The following is a 14768-nucleotide window of genomic DNA, read 5'->3' on the forward strand; positions in this document are numbered from 1 at the left end:
ACTTTGCGGTGTCTCTCACCCCGTGGGTCACGTGGATTGTTCTCCGGGTAATTCGGTCACTCCCTACACATTTATAATCAACACGCGTTTTCGAGTATTTGGCTGCTATACATTTCCACGTGATAAGCCACTTGGTTAGGCTATCATTTGTGACCAGGTCGCTTCTGAAAAAATATATGGAGCTCACTGATCCTTACCGGGTGAAAATAAAAAAAAAAGTTGAAATATTTTAAATACCGACTTGCATGCAACAGCTGACTAGAGTCAACTCGAATTGGCCCGGGTTTGCTCAATTTCTCCTAGAACTCGACTTTCAAGGAAACCCGCGTTCGGTTTTAAACTAAAAGTTCGCGATCTGCCGAGTTTACTGGGCATGCGAGGCAACGGTGCAGACCGGCAAAAATAAGTAATTAAGACGTAAGTAAGAACATTTGTTATTGCGCACCCTTATGAGTCCAGTCCATCGCGAATGCCGCAGTGAGCACACGTGGAAGTCGGCTCGCTGAAACAACAACAACAACAACGCCGTTCTGAGTCTGTTTGTTTGCGAAACTGGCTCAGACTCGGGGATGGATCCCGAACACGGGCTGGTCGCGTATTTCCACGTCTTTGAGCCGGAGACCCCGAAACTGCGCTGACTGTATCACACGCGGGGTATCATACGCGAGGTTCAAACACGCGGCGGGTACAGCAACAGGTCGCCGCGAGCCACGGATCGTAGTCTGGGGAAGTCGATTTGGTTCTGTTGAAGCTGGTACGCACCCATCGGCGAGATAGCACGGAGCAGACTGATGGAGACTCTGGAAAGCGAGGTAGGCATAATCTGTACGCAATTCTACATTCAATAGGTAGCCAGTGCAGCTCATCAAATGGTACTTTCCCCCCCCCACTGCCTGCAATATTTTCGACCGTGAACGTGCGCCTTCCGATCGACCTCCCCCGAGTCTAACGTGCGTCAACTCCGCGCCGGTCCGTGAAACGAATGCCCACTCAGACAAATACGGGACGCAGAGTCCAACGCACCCCCCCCCCCCCACCTTACCCCCGTCATCCCGAGTTGAGATTGAATACCGAATCGCACCGCTGGGATGGCGACCCGGGTTCAAACTCGGGTCGCACGGCCAATGGAAACTGGGGTCTATGAAATCATATTTCCCGAATCGCGGTCTTGCTTTCGCATCTTCTGTTGGTGGAAAAGCCAAAACGAGTCTTTGGGACCCTTTTAGAGCCCCGAAGGCAGTGAAGACAAAAACACATGCGCGCACAGAGATGGCGAGTTCGTTGTTAATGAAGCCATTGAGTCGGCTTGCCCTCGTTTCGTTTTTCCATGAGCTTCTAATTCTGTGGCTCCAGCCACATCCACTATCCCTTACACTCGGATCCATAGACTGGCATACACTCACCGGATCCACAGACTTGCACAGAGACCCATGCAATTCACTTAGATTTGCATAGAGACGCGTGTGATGGGTGACGTTTAGGGCAATGTCGCCTATCATCTACTTTCTTTTAATGCGACAGTGCTATTCATGAATGTGTGGGGGTTGTTTTAAATTCATTGTTGCTTGTGCACCACTGCCATCACAGCGGCACCGAATAATGTTTTTCATTTTAGAGACACACCAAATTGCATCGAGATCCTAACTGACGTACGCACACATTACCCCACAGACTTAGACACTTTCACGATCCAAAGATTTACACAGACACCCACACACATACCTAGACTTGCTCAGAGACGCACAAATACCTAAATATTATTCCAAGGCAAATATCCCACGAACATTGGCTGGGGTCGGCTGCTCAGACCTTTCTCCACGAACTTCTCAATTTTCTTGGTTCTTTCAGTAAAGTCACGTAGAAGGGAAGTAATAAAATGATAAAAATGAAACATAATAAAATAATTCTCACGACGTTTCGGCCACAACGCAAGCAGCCGTCATCAGGTGAATACCAGGTCTGTCGCGGCTGCTTGCGTTGTGGCCGAAACGTCGTGAGAATTCTTTTATTATGTTTTATTTTTATTATTTTATTACTTCCCTTCTACGCGACTTTACCGAAAGAACCAAGAAGATGAATCCCTGCAGTCACGAAAGCTTTACATCGAAATTTAATTATTTTAGTATGTTTAATTTGTATTATTGTATTACTTCCCTTCTACGTGACTTTACCGAAAGAACCAAGCAGATGAATCCCTGCAGTCACGAAAGCTTTAAATCGAAATTTAACTTCTCAATTCCTGTGCCTCTTTTGCGAGTGGCATTCACAGTCCCATCATCTCGTTCCACCGCACCCCTCCCACCTCGCCCCTCCGTTTTCGGAGGGGGTGGGCATCTGAAATTCTAATTATTCCCACATCCACGTCTGGACGGCCAAAGTGGCGGAACCCCGCTAAGCTGAGATCTCTAAGCCCTGTGCCGTGATCGAGGCAACAGCTACAAACCTAGGGGCCCTGCCGAGACCCCCTCTCACATGACCACCTCCCGCCCCCACCCTCTTCTCCCCATGAGCCGCGTGTTTGATTGATTCGCCTCTCCAATGCGGCGTGTGATGTACACAGCGTGCGGCGGCAGGGTATTGTTGGACTCGGAGCCACTGAAAATTGAACCCGAATTAAATTGTTCGTGATGGCTGTTTCTAATTATTGTCAGATGCATGCGTGTGAGGGCCAGGGTTTCTAGAGAGAAGCCGCAAAGTGACGATAATGAATACTTATGATGTTAGTTTGATGATGATGATGATAATAAGCAGTGCTTAATTTCTCACTACATATATTCCAGGACGCTGAATAGACCGGAAGAGGCACGTGGCGAGTAGCCATAGCTTGATGGATACTGGATGTTATGCGCCGGGTGCAGAAACAATTTCCGGGTCGCTGATCTGGACAGAACCCGATGAAACCAAGCCCTCGTGCTCACAGCATCATGCCCATAAGTTTGAAGAACATTCCACGTGGAAGATGACGTCACGCAAGAACCTCTGAAGCCGCTGCAGTGGGCGATGCTGCCCTGGGCAACTGGACATCACTCCGTACTTGCCATCTCGAAGTCACCCGTTCGATCCCCGGATGCGTCGGTTGAAAAGGAGGTGCACGTTTCGTAAAGCCGCCTCCACCGCCTCGGTTCGTCTAGCCGTGCAAATGGCTTCACCGCAGTGAGTCGACTAGCAGGCCCGTGTGCATGTGGGTTACTTTCACCCATTCCCAGGACGTTTGGCGAACGTGAAAGAGTCGGTCAAAATGCCCTCTCGTGTGGAAGCCCTTCCAGCAAGTAGCAGTGTGTGCAGGACATTGCTATGGCTGCGCATTTACCTGGGTACGATCCCGGCATCTGGGTTTGATTCCGTGGGGAAGAGTGGCACGTGGTGTGTGAACCTGTCCTGGGCCTCCCGGAGGTCAACGCTTTCTTAGAAAGAAAAAAGAGACTTCCATTCCCAAAGGACCCCCCACCCCCCGCCCCTACCTGTTCACGGATAAAGGTCGGCCGCATAACGTAGCGCCTGCGTTGGAGTTTGCGTCGACAGAAGCAGTGGGAAGACCCGTCATGGTGTTGCCACCTCCGAGCTACAAACAAAATAAAAACCGGGACACATCGTGAGAAAGAGAAGAAGGGAGAACTCAATCTTACACGCGTTGTGTTCAGTGGTGGCTCCGTGTTACAATGGTTATGCAATCGACTAATACCTTGACTTTTAATATCTCAGGAAGGCATTTACCAGGACCGCCAACCTCCTCAACGAGAGGACAGATCCTGGGAAAAAAACAGGACAGGTTGGTGCTGGCCACACTCTTAAACCTGTCCGGCCTTAACAGGTGCTCGCTAACTGCACTTTGCCTCAACAGCCTATGGGGCTACACGGTGGCTTATTTTTCTTGTTAAACCTTTAGTGCGTGTTGGCACGCATGGCCTCGGAGTTGCGCAAAAGCGTTGCGTGCCCTCTCTGTGCGTGGAGTTATTTTGTCCGATCCTCGCGAATGATGAAGCGATTTCGATGCCCTTCGCCTTGTGTTGCGAAGAGCGGCGAACGACGCCGTTGTGAACTTGTCGGGACAGCTTTTAGTCGACACATTCATTCATTGTAATCGTCGTCATCGCCAACCGTGATCACTCCACTGCTGGACGGCTTGCGACGGCCTATACCCCCCCACCCCTCCCAAGCCGCTTCCATTTCTCACGATCGCCCAACACCTGCACACAAGCCGATTCCATCGCTCCATCTCCTCGGTTGGACGTAGTTCGGCCGCTTTTTAGGCCCTGACTGCCACAGTACCTCCTCGCCGTGACGCGTCGTGCCCAAGCCCACCGACTCTTCTTCCCAGTGAAGCCGATACAATTCGCCTGTGCCCGTCCCCGATCTGATCCACGTCGCCATGAAGGACGCGATGGTCTTTGGTTGAGACTCGTGATGGAGTGGCGGGCGGACAGGACGCGTTCCACCAAGGAGACCGAGCGATGAAATCCGCCCGTCCGCCGGAGCGAGATCAATTTCGACACCCGGTGATCCTGAGATGTGGTGACAGCATTGTGGGCGGGGCGGAGGGGATTTTAACCAAGCAGTGGAGACATCAAGACCGACTGCGTCAGCTCCTTGCTAAACTCCGCGTGCTACAGCTGCTGCGGGTCAAAGACATCGACTACGGCGCTGAGAGCCGCCGAGAGGCCGAGCCATCGCAATCGCAACAAATCCCTCGGCGTGGACTTACTCCGCGCCTAGCCAATCGTCAGCCGCTGTCATGCAGGCTTAAACTAAATAATAAATACCTGGGCAGTGCCGAGACGTTTCCATCGAGTCGAGTCATGCCCAGAGGTCACAGACCCCCCCCCCCCTTCCTCTCTTGGCGCGCGCCAGGAATCGTGGCTTAACCGCGTGTGACGGTGCCGAAGGTGGCCGCACGACACGAGGCAGTTTCGGCTGGTCAGCAACGGGGGACAGAGGTTGCTGCCCTGCGATTGCCCGCTGGGGGGGGGGGGGAGAAAGGCTTCCACAGGGAGGGAGCTTTGTCTAGCGGTTTTCGGCCTGTTCTTTCACTCTGGACAGACAGACACCCTTGGAAGAGGTACGAGTACCCACACTTTAAACCCACCATCGTAGACGACCTACCCGTCGATCGAGCGCACGATGTGACCTCTTGTACTGCTAGGCGGACAGAGGCGGAGGATTTACCGAAATCTACTGCCCCCTTGAATGCCTAGCCAATGGAATTGGGCCGTTTGGAGATTGTTTTTGGGAGCGAGATTGGCACGCCGCGTCCGTCTCTCCTTGTGTTGGGCCTCGTGGTCCATCGGATTGTAAAACCACAAACTCAACACAGCCGTCGGTAACACCGTGTGGCCTTAAAATGAAATAAAAGTATATAGGCGACGTTTCGGGCAACGGCCCTACTTCATAGCAAATGTTGACGTGTGTTGTTGTTGTTTGTGCTTGTGCGCCACTGCCAATGCAACCGTCTCGCCAAAGAATTCGTCGGATTATAGGGTTGATGTAGGGTCTAACTCTGTATTATCAAATTTCGATTTAAAGCTTTCGTGACTGCAGGGATTCATCTTCTTGGTTCTTTCGGTAAAGTCACGTAGAAGGGAAATAATAAAATAATAAAAATAAAACATAATAAAATTCAATTCTCACGACGTTTCGGTCAGTATATCTATACTCTTTGATTCTCAACACGTGGCCGAAACGTCGTGAGAATTGTATTTTATTATGTTTTATTTTTATTATTTTATTATTTCCCTTCTACGTGACTTTACCGAAAGAACCAAGAAGTCTGTATTATCAGTTGACGTACCCGTGCGCTGGTCGCGAGTTGCCTTACGCCGGAAATCCCTTCGAAGCGCCGGCCTGGGAGACTCCGGCGGGGATGTCTTCTCGAGCGAGGCATTGCCCTGGCCACACCGCACGTGGCCGCCCGCGTGCCCTCGGAGGGCCCCGGGAGGCCACGCGCGCGCGCGCGTGCGCGCGCCATGAAAAGCCAAGCGTTCCCGGGTTGCCTCAAATGGGGAAAGAAACTTTAATAAAAAAAAATAGTTGGCAAAGAACGCACAAGCTGGCATAATTCATTTTGAAAAATGTAAATGAAATCATTCAAATCAAAGGAAGCTTTTGTGCTGTTAAAAAAAAACACTAAACTACTTTACAGTTGCGGAGAATATAAATTCTATTCATAGAGCAATTCGCATATACAAACGGCGGTCAGAAGGCTGCGAGAATGAGATGTTTAGAGCATGCTTAGGCTCACACTAACAGCAGCAATTTTTCAACATTAAACGCTCCCTTGCAAAAGCGTCCCTACTTCGGTCGGTAAATTGTTGAGCTCAAAGAATGCTTTGTACTATATTAGGTCAGTCAAACGTTGGCCAGAGAATTCTCAAAACCTTTTCACCTTCCCAGAATCAACCATCGTCATCGGGTGGGAGCGGTAGCTCAGCGGTTAGTGCCCCGCGCTGCGGCCCTGGTCACACCTGGGTTCGATTCCTGAACCGGTCCTGCGCCGAAACTTAATCGACCCGCACTGACCAGCGCGGTGAAGTATGGTCAAACAATCCCCCATGACCGACGACGACATTAGGGAGGTCTTCATGCAGCAGTGGATTGCTAAACTGATGATGATTATTGGTGGTCTTGAAATGGTCAAGGCTGATGAACCGAAAATTTATATTCTATGTGAAGAGACGAATTGGATGTCAGTATATCTATACTCTTTGATTCTTTCGGTAAAGTCACGTAGGTAGATGGTGTGACTTTACCGAAAGAACTAAAGAGTATGGATTCCTGCAGTCACGAAAGCTTCAAATCAGTATATCTATTTATGTATTTACCCATCATGCCTCACATCATTGCATAGCGAGTCCATGGGTTAGTTTTTATGTCCAATTCTCTCTTTCTCTTGGTGCGTCCATTACGTGTCACTTTGTTAAACCGTGTAAACTTTATCTTTTAAACAACAACAACAACACGAATAAGAAGCAAGCTGTGGAGCCAGTTGAGTGGGCGGTTTCAACTCGGCACAAACCCCCCGCCCGCCTCCCTCGAGCGGAGAGTGGAGGGCGGACGCGGGAGGGTTGCGGGGATAGAAAGGGCTGGGATGGGCAGAGGAGCTCTTCATAAAATTTCACCCCAGAAATGTTTTTTGACAAGGGTCAGAGTTCAACCCCTGACTCCCACCCACAAACCCACCCGGCACGACCCCCATCACCACCGCCGCCTTCTAATGCTGAAAACATCATGTCATCCGAGGCGGGGGGGGGGGGAAGGAAAGAAAGAAGAGCAATCAGACGTGGCCACAGGTGTTTGTCATTAGATTCAGATTTCTCTCTCCTCTCTATAACTCGCGCTCATCCCTCTCTCTCTCTCTTTCGTTGTTTTCGTCGGTGCGTGCTTTTCGAGCGCAGAGAGAGACGGTGTTTTGAGAAAGAGAACAATGTACGGTGCGCGGTGTTTTGTCCGCCTTTCGGATTCTCTCGCAGAGAGAACGGCCCGCGGAAGGGGATACCACAGAGCCACCTCTGAGGCCCCATCAAGTGACACTGGCCCACGCACAGTCGAGGGGCAGAGCACTTTCCCCGCTCGCTCTGCCGTATGAGAGTGAGCGAGGTTCGTCGAATGACGGTCAAGCCGATGTTTTATCGCCCAGAGTTGGGATTGTTTAGTCGATTGAAGTCGACTGGTGTTGTTTACTCGAAGGGGAGGTGACGCGTCATCGCGGCCCGAAGCAGCTTTTTGTTTTCTTGGTTCTTTCGGTAAAGTCACGTAGAAGGAAAATAATAAAATAATAAAAATAAAACATAATAAGAAGATGAACCCCTGCAGTCACGAAAGCTTTAAATCGAAATTAAAATTCAGCTTTTTGTTGCTCAAAAGCGACGACCCTTGGCGATTTCAGGAACGTTCTGCCGGTCTGTCGAGGAATCCAAACATCTCTGTGACGGCTGGTAGGATTTCATTTCTGTTCAAATATAATTTACGGTATTTACATTTTTTTACCGTGATGCTGCGGGGAAGGAATTGTTTGGAGTTTATCCAAAGGGGGTATTTTTAGATGGGCGCAGCGATGCGCGCAGCGGCAGTTTGCGCACACCGCCATGAAACCGGCAAACGCTGAGTTAGATTCCCGTCCACGGCTCACATCAGTAGCGAGCGGTGTCTGAACCGGTCCTGGGACCTCCTCCTTCACCTACCGCACTGACCAACGTGGGTGGTGAAGTATGGTCAAACAACCTCCACGTCTATCATGGCACGGGGAGGCCTTCGTTCAGCAGTGGGTTGACAAAGAGGCTGCCAAGTGTTTACCATTACATTATTTTCGATGCACTTTAGCATTTTGTTGCAATTATAAAAACAACAACAAAAATTGGTAATTGATTTCTAAATAATTGCAGCTTACGGTCGTTGTCAATGCACGACTGGATGAAGGCCTCCCCGCGCCGTGTCGGCCGGTGGGAATTGGTTGACCATACTTCACCACGCCGGTCAGAATGGGGTTGGTGAAAGTGAACCACCCAAGAATCGGTTCGGATATCACTCGCCGCTCCCGTCGCCCGTGGCTAAGGAATCGAACTCGTGTCGCCGCGGGCTTCGTACCGCGGTGCGAGCAACCAAACCCCCCCTGCCCCGCTTCACGAATCGGTGTGCTAGCAGCGGGTACATTGAGACGTTTCATTCCCCTAATGCAGTCCAACAGATCCACATTCTTCGCGCAAACCGCAGCAGCGGGTGGATTTTAGAAATCTATTTTTTTTGTTAATTCGTTTCGTTTGCGCCACACCGCCGGCCTCATGTCGTTCGCTCCGTCCCCAGACCGCACATTTCGCGAGATCGGCAAACATTTAGAGGTCGCCGACGAACGCCGCTGTCTCTGTGTTTCTTACTCCGTTGTCGCCGCGGCCTCGTCCCATGCGACGCGACTTAGGAGGCTGAGCCGCGTTCTCTCGGGCGAGACGGGGATGATGGTGTGTGGGGGGGGGGGCAGGGAGGGAGCTGATGGTTGACTCGGACGAATAAGAGGTGGTTGTGTGCTGAGCACGTGCCGCCGCCGCCGCTGCTGCTGCTGCTGCTACGCGCGTCGCTTGGATGAATGAGTGCCTCGCTATGAACCCCGGCGAACCGAGTTCGATACCTGATCGGCGAGTGATATGTAAACCGGTCCTGGGCGTTCCATCTTCACGAACCCTCTCGCCTGACCAGCGTGGTAGAGTAATGGTCAAACAGCCCCCGTGTCCAGATAGAGCATGGGGAGGCCTCTGATCTCCATCCAGCAGTGGGTTGAACAAGGGTCATAAATGTAGTGCTCATTATTCGAATGAGCGATTAAGAGGTGGGTGGGTGGGTAGGTGGGTGGACTGGGTAGGTGGGTGGGTGGGTAGGTGGCTGGACTGGGTAGGTGGGTGGGCGGACTGGGTAGGTGGGTGGACTGGGTAGGTGGGTGGACTGGGTGGGTGGGTGGGTAGGTGGCTGGACTGGGTAGGTGGGTGGGTGGACTGGGTAGGTGGGTGGGTGGACTGGGTGGGTGGGTGGACTGGGTAGGTGGGTGGGTGGACTGGGTAGGTGGGTGGGTGGACTGGGCAGGTGGGTGGGTGGACTGGGTAGGTGGGTGGGTGGACTGGGTAGGTGGGTGGGTGGACTGGGTAGGTGGGTGGGCGGACTGGGTAGGTGGGTGGACTGGGTGGGTGGGTGGGTGGGTAGGTGGCTGGACTGGGTAGGTGGGTGGGTGGACTGGGTAGGTGGGTGGGTGGACTGGGTGGGTGGGTGGACTGGGTAGGTGGGTGGGTGGACTGGGTAGGTGGGTGGGTGGACTGGGTGGGTGGGTGGACTGGGTAGGTGGGTGGGTGGACTGGGTAGGTGGGTGGGTGGACTGGGCAGGTGGGTGGGTGGACTGGGTAGGTGGGTGGGTGGACTGGGTAGGTGGGTGGGTGGACTGGGTAGGTGGGTGGGCGGACTGGGTAGGTGGGTGGACTGGGTAGGTGGGTGGGTGGACTGGGCAGGTGGGTGGGTGGACTGGGTAGGTGGGTGGCTGGACTGGGTAGGTGGGTGGGTGGACTGGGTAGGTGGGTGGGTGGACTGGGTGGGTGGGTGGACTGGGTAGGTGGGTGGGTGGACTGGGTAGGTGGGTGGGTGGACTGGGCAGGTGGGTGGGTGGACTGGGCAGGTGGGTGGGTGGACTGGGCAGGTGGGTGGGTGGACTGGGCAGGTGGGTGGGTGGACTGGGCAGGTGGGTGGGTGGACTGGGCAGGTGGGTGGGTGGACTGGGCAGGTGGGTGGACTGGGCAGGTGGGTGGACTGGGTAGGTGGGTGGGCGGACTGGGTAGGTGGGCGGACTGGTTATGATCTTAGAAATGAGCTGAGCTCTCTGAACCTCTGGTTACTTAATTCTCTGCATTGGAAAATGCAAATCTCAACACTTATTACTACAGCAGCTAAATTTGGCAAATCCTCTTCTATGATGCCCGCCGCACAGCGCACAATATCGTGTTACACGTGGAAACTAGTTCATCCCATTCAGTGCTCAACCAGCATTTAGATCCTTGACAGGCACTTAGATGCTTTTGCGTGCAAGTGATTTTTAAATATGTTACACATGCTCTCAGCCAGGTCACCAGTGACTTGCACGCAAAGAGCCCCCATTGCATTTCTGTAAATCGGGGGCAGGTGGTGGTGGGGGGTGGATTTCACTCAATTTGGCAAAGTTCCAGCTCTGAGGTCTGAACATTTGGGCTTGACTGGCATGCGACAAACAGCTCCATTATCGGCGCGCATGGGAAAAGTGCGGCAATGCGAGTGTGGATAAGGTGGTCAACTTGAACGGCAGCTCGAAAAAAGCTCCGTGATGTCTCCATGCTCAAACATTCGTGGAATCATTGCATCGCTTCTTGTGAACGTTCCAAATTGACGGGTTTTGTCGCGTGAAGTGGATGGCGGTGGCGCGGCTGTAATCAAATGAGGATGAAAACTAAACGACATAAGTGTGATTGAAACATTTAAATGGATTGTTTAGGGGGGGGGGAGGTGGGGGGCACTGGCAGAGCAGTCCCTATCGGCGTTCACTTAGCGTGTGTTAGTAGCAGCAGCAGCAGCAGCAGCCGCAGTCGTATAAACTCGTCGAGGGCATTTTTACAGAGAGCCGACGCGTAACGCGGCCACGTTGTCTCGCTCGGTGTGCGTCATCGTTCGAGGCTCGCAAGCCCTCGTCTCGTCCCGGTCGTGCTCGCGCTTTGGTCTCGGAGTGGAAGACAGCACCACCAAAACCAGCAGTAGCACCAGCAGCACCACCAGCAGCAGCACCACCAGCACCACCAGTAGCAGCAGTACCAGCAGCACCACCAGCACCACCACCAGCAGCACCAGCAGCACCACCACCAGCAGCACCAGCAGCAGCACCAGCAGCAGCACCACCAGCAGCACCAGCACCAGCACCACCACCAGCAGCAGCAGCAGCAGCACCACCAGCAGCAGCACCAGCACCAGCACCATCACCAGCAGCAGCAGCAGCAGCACCACCAGCAGCAGCACCAGCACCACCACCAGCAGCAGCAGCAGCACCACCAGCAGCAACAGCAGCACCACCAGCAGCACCAGCACCACCACCAGCAGCACCACCACCAGCAGCAACAGCACCACCACCGGCAGCACCACCACCAGCAGCACCAGCACCACCACCAGCAGCACCACCACCAGCAGCAACAGCACCACCACCACCAGCACCACCACCAGCAGCACCAGCACCACCACCAGCACCACCAGCAGCACCAGCACCACCAGCAGCACCATCAGCAGCAGCACCAGCAGCACCACCAGCACCACCAGCACCACCACCAGCAGCACCAGCACCACCACCAGCACCACCAGCAGCACCAGCACCACCACCAGCAGCACCACCACCAGCAGCACCAGCACCACCAGCAGCACCATCAGCAGCAGCACCAGCAGCACCACCAGCACCACCAGCACCACCAGCAACACCAGCACCAGCAGCACCAGCAGCAGCACCAGCAGCAGCACCACCACCAGCAGCACCAGCACCACCAGCACCACCACCAGCAGCACCATCAGCAGCAGCACCAGCACCACCAGCAGCACCATCAGCAGCAGCACCAGCACCACCAGCACCACAAGCACCACCAGCACCAGCAGCAGCACCAGCACCACCAGCAGCACCATCAGCAGCAGCACCAGCACCACCAGCACCACCAGAACCAGCAGCACCAGCAGCACCACCAGCACCACCAGCAACACTAGCACCACCAGCACCACCAGCAACACCAGCAACACCAGCACCAGCAGCACCAGCAGCACCACCAGCACCACCAGCACCACCAGCAACACTAGCACCACCAGCAACACCAGCAACACCAGCACCAGCAGCACCACCAGCACCACCAGCACCACCAGCAACACTAGCACCACCAGCACCACCAGCACCACCAGCAACACCAGCACCACCAGCACCACCAGCACCACCAGCAACACCAGCAACACTAGCACCACCAGCACCACCAGCACCACCAGCAACACCAGCACCAGCAGCAACACCAGCAACACTAGCACCACCAGCACCACCAGCACCACCAGCACCACCAGCAACACCAGCAACACTAGCACCACCAGCACCACCAGCACCACCAGCAACACCAGCACCAGCAGCACCACCAGCACCACCAGCACCACCAGCAACACTAGCACCACCAGCACCACCAGCAACACCAGCACCACCAGCACCACCAGCACCAGCAGCACCACCAGCACCACCAGCACCACCAGCAACACCAGCACCACCAGCACCACCAGCACCACCAGCACCAGCAGCACCACCAGCACCAGCAGCACCAGCAGCACCAGCAGCACCAGCAGCACCACCAGCACCACCAGCACCAGCAGCACCAGCAGCACCAGCAGCAACACTAGCAGCACCAGCAGCACCACCAGCACCACCAGCACCACCAGCACCAGCAGCACCAGCAGCACCAGCAGCACCAGCAGCACCACCAGCACCAGCAGCACCAGCAGCACCAGCAGCAACACTAGCACCACCAGCACCACCAGCACCACCAGCAACACTAGCACCACCAGCACCACCAGCAACACCAGCACCACCAGCACCACCAGCACCACCAGCACCAGCAGCACCAGCAGCACCAGCAGCACCACCAGCACCAGCAGCACCCCCAGCAGCCGCATCAGCAGCACAACCAGCAGCAGCACCAGTAGCCGCAGCAGCCACGTGTCTTGATCATTTCCACGTGTGAAGGAGATGCGCGCTTCGACCTGGTGATGTTCTGACGCGTTTGATGGCCACACACCGGGGTGTGGTCCAGAACGAATGTCAAAACGAGGAAGTTTCGCGATGTTGTGGGTATCGCCGCCGTGGCTAGATGTTAACTACCTCGCCTGGTACGCAGGAGGTCGTGGGTTCTATCCCGACGCTGACGCCTGCTGTATATTTGGAGTTTGAATCTCTTATCATCATCATCACGGTGGCTAGGAGATGTTAACCACCTCGCCTGGTACGCAGGAGGTCGTGGGTTCGATCCCGACGCTGACGCCTGCTGTATATTTGGAGTTTGAATCTCTTATCATCATCATCACGGTGGCTAGGATATGTTAACTACCTCGCCTGGTATAAAGGAGGTCGTGGGTTCGATCCAGACGCCTGCTGTATATTTGGAGTTTGAATCTGTTATCATCATCACGGTGGCTAGGAGATGTTAACAACCTCGCCTGATACGGAGGAGGTCGTGGGTTCGATCCCGACCCTGACGCCTGCTGTATATTTGGAGTGTGCGTGTCTCTCTCCGTGGTCGCATGGATTTTTCTCCGGGTCCTCCGATTTTCCCCTCCACATTTAGGAAACACGCGTTCAGAGTATTTGGGCTGCTATACATTTCCACGCGATAAGCCACTTCGTTGAGCTATCGTCCGTGGCCAGGTCGCTTCTGAAAAGAAAAAAAAAGCTACATAGGATCAGTGGACCTTTTTCCTGGTAAAATGTTGTTTTTTAATAAAATAGTTCATAGTTTGTGGTATCGAGTGAGGTGTCTTGGTGAAGAGTGACCCCTACGGGCCGATGCCGAGACGCGCACAGAACACGTGCGCGCGTTTTCAGCGGGGCTCCGCGTTGCCACCGCTGGTTCGGCGGGAAGCGAAATGGTTTCAATTTAAACGTCTCAAAGAGGAGGAGAGGAGTGTGCGGGGAGGGGGGTGGAAACACTCGCGCGCGCACCGCTAATAACGCTCGCCGGCAAATCAATCGATCGAGTGACCCCTCCCCCGCACCTCCTGTCCGCGTGTTCTTTGTGTGTGCGGGGTGTGTTGTGGGTATGTTTTCGCTTTGATGAAAGAGTACACGCGGGAAGGTTTGACATCCGCTGCGTCTTTAGGTCGGCCCGAACAGAATGTCATTTCAAATAATAACAACATTAATCATCGACCGCGAGTGTGCGTTTTTTTTACAAGCGAAAAAGAGAAAGAGATGTTTGCGATATGATGAACGCCTCTTCTGCAGGGCATGATGGGGGAGCGTGAGCGGTGCCGGATTATCGTTGTAGCAAAAGCTGCTGCTACATATTAGCTACGGGCCCCGCACTTTCCAGGGCCCCGCGTGAAATGCTTTCAAGCTATCAGTTCCGGTTCAGTGATTCTGCACTTGCTCTATTACTATAGTACTATACCGCCTTCTACTTTTACGAACGACTGGGTGTTTAAGGTTGGCTGTATAGCAAATAAAAAAAATACAATTACTTTACCGTGCCAAATTTCGATTTAAAGCTTTCGTGATTGCA

Source organism: Lampetra fluviatilis, chromosome 46 (genome assembly GCF_964198595.1).
Source record: "Lampetra fluviatilis chromosome 46, kcLamFluv1.1, whole genome shotgun sequence".
NCBI classification, from domain to species: domain Eukaryota; kingdom Metazoa; phylum Chordata; class Hyperoartia; order Petromyzontiformes; family Petromyzontidae; genus Lampetra; species Lampetra fluviatilis.